The sequence below is a fragment of the Pinus tabuliformis genome, chromosome 5_1 (assembly GCF_031772625.1).
Source record: "Pinus tabuliformis cultivar Carrire ecotype Pingquan chromosome 5_1, CPIR1, whole genome shotgun sequence".
Classification (NCBI taxonomy): domain Eukaryota; kingdom Viridiplantae; phylum Streptophyta; class Pinopsida; order Pinales; family Pinaceae; genus Pinus; species Pinus tabuliformis.
Window position 1 is genome coordinate 111,061,226 of NC_142305.1, and position 7,402 is coordinate 111,068,627.

Genomic DNA, 7,402 nt, shown 5'->3' on the forward strand with positions numbered 1-7,402 from the left:
GAAAGGTCCATACCTTATTGGTTTTAGCTTCTTACCTTCACCCTGCATTCTATCTTTGTTGATGTCCAACCAGACTTGATCACCAACTTGAAAACTATGCTCAACTCGATGCTTGTCATGTCTTGCCTTGTACTTGGCTTGCCTTCTTTCTAGCTGTTCCGATACTGCTTGGTGAATTTCCTGGATTTGTTCAATGAACTTGGTTGCTTTGTCCACATCACTATGTCCATCAAATGCTATATCTTTACCAAAGACAAAATCCAAGGGAGACTTTGCTATAAAACCAAAACAAGTCTCAAAAGGAGGTCTCTGAGTAGAAGAGTGCTTGGCACGGTTGTAAGCATGCTGCACATAACACAAATGCTCATCCCAAAGCTTGGGATGCTTGCTGCAATAACCTCTGAGCAATTGGATCACTGTCTTGTTGACCACTTTTGTCTGACCATCTGTTTGTGGATGAAATGTCGTGCTCTTCTTCAACCCGGTGTCCATAAACTCCCATAGATTTGACCAAAACTTCCCAACAAATCGTGAATCTCGATCAGATACAATAGAAGTGGGTAACCCAAAATGAACCCATACATTTTGAAAGAACAACTTTGTTGTTTGTTCATCTGTAACCTACTTGTTACATGGTAATCATGACCTTTCCTAGATTTTGGCAATCCCCCAACAAAATCCATGGAAACACTTTCCCAAGGACGAGAAGGAATTGGAAGTGGAGTGTACAAGCCTAATTTTCTATTATTGGGCTTGCTTGTTGCACACATAGTACACCCTTTGATATATGTAGAAACTGTCTCATGCATTCTTGACCAATAACAGAACCTTTGCAATTGTGAAACTGTTTTACTTACACTAAAATGACCTGATATGAGAGAAGTATGTGCTTCTCGAATTATGTTAACTCTTTCAGTTTGTGGAATGCATAACTTTCCCAAATGATATAAGAGTTGGTCCTTTACATAATAATTCAATTCTTCTACTTACTTGCCATGACTTAAAGTTGCATATAATATTTAAAATCTACATCTTGAGCATATTGTTCAATGTAACTTTCATGCATTACTGAGTTATGCTTAAGTATAGTAGATGCATTTATGATTGGTCTTGATAACATGTCTGCAACCTTATTGTGTATGCCCTTCTTATATTGATGACAAGATGAAATTGCTGTAGAAAACCCATCCACCTATAATGTCTTGATTGCTGCAGTTTAGTTTGTGAGTGCAAATATTGAAGTGGTTGATGATATGTATGTATGATTGTTTCTTTACCCATTATGTAATGTTTCCACTTTTTCACACTTTGTACTAATGCATACAATTCTTTATCATATGTGGGATAATTAACTATTGCAGAAGTAAATGTCTTAGAATGATAGCATATGGGTTTTCTGTGTTGCATCAACACTACTCCCATGGCATAGTCACTGGCATCTATCTCAATCTCAAATGGATGTTGAAGATATGGCAGTGCTAGTACTAGTGCTGTACTGATTTTCTCTTTTAAGGTGTCGAAGGCTTTCTGCTGTTTGCCTCCCCACTTAAACACATGTTTCAATCCTGTTAAAGCAAGTAATGGAGCTGCAATCAAAGAAAAGTTAGCAATAAATTTTCTCCAGTATTGTTGCCCCTAGGAAACTCCTAACCTCTGTAGCAGATTTGGGTTTAGGCCAATTCACAATGACTTCAACCTTAGAGGGATCTATCTTCAATTCACTACCCCCTACGATATAACCCAAATAATTTAAAGATGTTCTGCCAAATTCACATTTTGACAGTTTTACATAGATATTTTCTCTTTTTAAAACATCTAAAGTCTGCTTCACATGCTTTACATAGTCTTCCCATGTCTTACTAAAAACAATAATGTCATCTAAATAAAAAATTACAAAATCATCAATAAATGGTCTGAGTACATCATTCATGACTCTCATAAATGTAGCAGGAGCATTAGTTAAGCCAAAAGGCATAACCAACAATTCATACAGTCCTTGCTTTGTCTTGAAAGCAGTGTTCCATGCATCTTGTTCTGCAACTCTGACCTGATGATAACCACTTCGCAAGTCTAACTTAGAAAAGTAAACTGCTTCTTTTAATTGATCTAATAAATCATCAATACAAGGAAGAGGATAACAATTCTTGATCGTTATTTTATTTAGTGCTCTATAATCAATGCACATTCTCTATGAACCATATTTCTTTCCACCGGCACGATTGGAGATCCACATGGTGATGTGCTTGGTCGTATAAATCCTTTATCAAGCAACTCCTGTACCTGCTTCTTTATCTCTGCATTCTCTAAAGTTGACAACCTGTACATTCCAATGTTAGGTAATGGAGCATCTTGCTGCAAATAAATATCATGTACTATTTCTCGCTTGGGTGGCAGACCTTTAGGTTCTTGAAATAGAACATCATATTCTGAAACAACTTTAACTAAATCAACTTTCTGTCTAGAATCACAGCCTTCAAATGCATTGGATTTTTTAGGATCCTTTGCCTTTACAACCATTAGTAAAAATTGCTTACTTGAATTCACAATTCTTTTCATCTGTCCTGAGTTTATGAGAGAATAATTACCTTTGAGTTTATGAGCTCTTACAATATATTCTATTCCATCTTTAGCAAGTTGATACTTATTCTCAGCTTTATAGAAAATAACTTTTCTATCATACAAGTATCGACTTCCCAAAACAATACCACATATATCCAATGGAACCATATCTAATTCAACCTCATCTACAAATGTTGATCCAATAGCAAACCTAAGTTTACACTGTCTCATTACTTGTAGCTTTGTTTTATCACACACCCAACCTAATGGATATGGATTCTCATGAGGTTTTGTTTCTAATCCCAACTTATTTACAATTGTTTCAGAAATCAAATTTACCTGTGATCCACTATCAAATAAAGTATCAATATTATTGTGCTTAGAAATCACTCTAATATGAAAAAGCTCATTTCTTTCCCTCTCATTATTTTCATTATCAACAGATTGTGTAGAATTACTTGTGGATGCTTCAGAATCTTTACCTTTAATACCTGTGGCTATAACTGTTGTTTCATCGCCTAAATCTGATCCCAAGTCCTGCTGAATAGCAGCAAAATTCTTTTTCTTCTTACCAAGGAACTTCTTAGGTTTATGTTCTAGATGCAAAAACTAGTAGTGTGCCTCATCGTGTCCTTATTTCTTGCAATGAGTGCATGAAGGTTTATCCTTCTTTATAGAGTTTGCTTTCCTCTCCTTCCATTTCAGTTTCTTCTTTTCCTTATTCTTGGTTACAAAATATTTAGATGATCCCCCAACCTTTGGTTTTACATTCTTACCTCTAGCTTCTAGATGTGTGGCTTGAACTAATACATCATCTAAGCTAGAATAGTATGCTTTAAATAGCTATGAAGACCACCTATATACTTCAATAAAGTCTCAGGTGAGTCCAAGGATATACCTAGAGTTAAAGCTCCTTTTTTTTTTTTTTTTTTTTTTTTTTTTTTTTTTTTTTTTTTTTTCTGAATTCCTGAGTATAACTTTGTACACTTTGACATTGCCAACTCATCATTGCCTGCTGCATGTATACTAAAGGATAGAATTGCTTTTCGATAGCAGCAACAAATTCATTCCAGGTAGAAATGATTTTACCATGTTTTTGCAGATCAACTTGTGTCTTGCCTTCCCACCATAGTAGTGCAGTTCCTCCAAGTCGAAGCCTAGCCAACTGAATCTTCTTCCTTTCTGAATCAACATTCTGTACCCTGCAATATACATCAATTTGTCTTATCCAATTATCTAGCTTTTCTGCATTGAGTTCTCCATCATAAATTGGCAAATCAAACTTCACATCTAATTTGATTAAGGAAGTTTTCTTCTTCTTCTTAGAAGAGCTAGAAGATGATGATGACGAGGATGATGATGGAGGAGATGGTGGAGGAGTCATTCCTCCTTTTCCTTTGCCTTCTGGAGGGGCAACTAGAAAAGGTTCCTCTGCTCCTTTGTCTGGTTTGGGTGTTGCAGTGCTTTCACCTCGACCCTTCTTGAACTCCAGATACATCTATTCCACCATGGCTTGGAGTGTCTTAAAAATTTCTATAAATTGAGATTCTGATCCCAATGGAGCTTCTTCTGCCATTCTCCTCTGAGAATAGACTCTTCCAATCTCTGGATTAACCTCAACAAGTTCTCCTTCTCCTAGTCTGAGCTTTAATCTAGTTAGGATTCAAAATCCAGCACAAGCTTGTCTAACCTTAATAAAACCAAAACCAAATGCTCTGATACCGCTTGATCCGAAATCATGGATACTAAATCAAGAAGAAAACGTATCACAGACTCATGTGCAGGAATGCCTATATTATTTAGTACAACGGATTGCAAGGATTTCAAATGATATAGAAAATTAACAGTCAGAAAACATAACAGACACACACATCAGCACAACCAAAATAATAAAGGAGTTCACTAGACTTCCTAGCTACATCTCCTGGTCTAGCTATCAGTGTCGACCTCTATATTATGTCTTCAAGAACATAGTTTACAGGTGTGAGCTCCATCAGATCCATAACACAACAAACAATGATATTACACAGGGATTTCACTCGAAAACCTTGAGTCTAAAGAGTGCACAAACTCTCCCTCTTAGTGCCTCTGATCAACTGTTCATAGTTGTGCATTTTCTCTGACTCTATGTATCCCCTCTGTCTCTGAACTCCTCCTTCTATGTGCTAATAATCGTCTTTAACACTATTTCATTACCCTCCTTAAAACGTGGAAACTGTAACGGTTTACCAACGAAGGGACCAGCGGGCGCGGGTGGACCCGACCGTCGGCCTTCCTCTGACACGAATCCTGAAATGGATGGATCTGACAGATGTCATGCCTCATCTGCCAATGCCCCTCTGACATTCCACACCATTTGATCATGGTTCATTCGATGGTTTTCATCCAATCCGATCATCAAACAACCAGCTCAATCTCCATCATTTGATCCACGATCTCCAATCCAACGCCTGACAGCCATTTCGGGTGGCCCACCTGCACAAAGATTACCTACCCGAAAAAGCAGTTTCTCTCTCCTGTGGCGTGCTACGTGTCAGCTAGTGTATGGAATTGGAGGCAACCCTTCCAATACCACTTACCGCCTGAAGCCCGCCCGAAATACCGTTTACCACAGAACTCAAAAGGTTCGCTGTTTTATTCATAAATCTGTTGGGTCCACTACCTAATGAGGTTTAGCGATAAACAATGTTTAACCTCATTAATCACGTTTTCTGCTTTTGAACCTGTTCCACATCTTTGATGTCGTGAGCCAATCTCTGATTGCCACCTCATATGCTGCATTGACATCCACAGAAACTTGTGACTCTATCCCGAGTTGCCACATGTCCTGCTGACGTAGCCATTGAATCTCTGGCCCGAAGTTTGACTTGGTTCTATTCTCGGATTTACATGTGATTTGCACCATTCAACTTGTACTTCTTATTTGAAGATTTTTAGACTTAGAGGTCATGATAGATCCATTTTGGATCAGGTTGGGAGAAGCTGCCAGATTGGGAATGATTGTGGTTAGATTTGATGCAAGAGGAGATCAGGAGGAACACTAGGGATGGCTTTTCATCAAAGATTGATGATGAAGAGAACTGTGCCTTAGCGATTAAGGCGAAGAAGGGGAAAGGGAAAGCTTCCCATTCCAAATTAGATCCTTATCATGTAGCTAAGAAGAAATACATGACGAAAGTTAAGTGCTTTCATTGTCATAAGCTGGGCCATTTTGCTACAAATCGTCCACTCAAGAAGTCCAAGAAGAAGTCCTCAGGAGGAGTGGTGGGTGAGGCTTTGGCCTCTCAATTCGAATTGCAATTTTCCCTTATTTCATGTATGGTGTCATCAATGATGGGAAGTGTATGGTACTTAGACAATGGAGCTTCATTCCACATGACTGACGACAAAGAGTTATTTAGTGACCTGGAAGAGAAAGATCTCCAGATGCATTTCGATATGGGTGACGATGGGAAGTATAGTGTTATTGGATTGGGCACGATTAATTTTCAGAGGGAGCATGTGGCTAAACTCACCTTCAAGAATGTTATGTATGTGCCTGGGTTGAAGAAGAACTTGGTATCCATTTCCATGCTTTAGGATAGAGGCTATGAGGTGATCTTCTCGAAAGGAAAGGTGTTTCTTCGACACGTTGCCACGGGTCAAGTAAAGAAGATAAGGATTCAGGTGAAGAATATATATAAGCTGGAGGTAGAGGAGTGTGCTTCTTTGAGCACAAAAGTAGAAAGGGTGCAGAGCCGAGACATTGGTGAGTTGTGGCATAAGCGATTGGGCCACTTGAATCATGGGGCTTTGAAGATATTACAATAGATCTCTACCGTTCTTCCTAAAGGTACGCTTAAGAAAGTTGATACATGCAAGGGGTGTACTTTGGGAAAATACACTAATTCTTCCTTTCACAACAGAGATAGTCGAGCAGAGGTTATTCTAGAGTGAGTCCATTCAAATGTGTGTGGACCATTCTTGAAAACATCCACGTCCAAACACAGGTATTGTGTTATATTTGTTGATGACTATTCTAAAAAATGCTGGATATTTTTCATTCAGAAAAAGGATCAAAATTTCACAAAGTTTTGTGAGTTTAAAGCATTGGTGGAGAAAGAGTCAGGGAAGAATGTTAAATCTCTATGGAGTGATAACGATGGTGAGTATGTCTCATATGAGTTTAAGAACTTTTGTGCAGCGGAAGGGATTAAATGGGAGTTGACGACACCCCATAATCCTCAGTAGAATGGGTGGCCGAGAGGAAGAACATAAACATAGTTGGGGCATCAAGGGTGATGTTGCATGATTAGGGTCTCCCACTACACTTGTGGGCTGAGGCATGAAACACAACGGTTTATATTCAAAGCCGTAGCTCGCATCAGATACTGGGGATGAAGACACCAAAGGAGGCTTATTCTGACAAGAGGCCAGATGTTGGTCACTTCAGGATTTTTGGGTCATTGGTATATTTCCAGGTGACCAAAGATGCATGGAAGAAGCTTGAGCTAACAACAACGTTGGGGATATTTGTGGGGTACCCTGATACACCTCATACTTATCGGGTGTACTTTCCAACCAACAAGGTGATAGTGGTTCGTAGGAATGTCAGATTCAATGAGGAGAAGGCCATGTAAGTTTCCTTTGAGAGGGAGCTTGAGCCACATGCGGATGAGGAGCTTAGCTCCTAAGGTTGAGGAACCTCAGATTTATGTGGAGCAACCACATGTAAAGGATCCGGGAGTGGAGACATACAATCAGGAAGAGTCTTCCAGAGAGGGAAGAAAACGCACTAGAGAGGCTGACAAATTATTGGATGATGCATGAGAGAATGTGGGAGCACCCAATTCTCAGCGTAGGA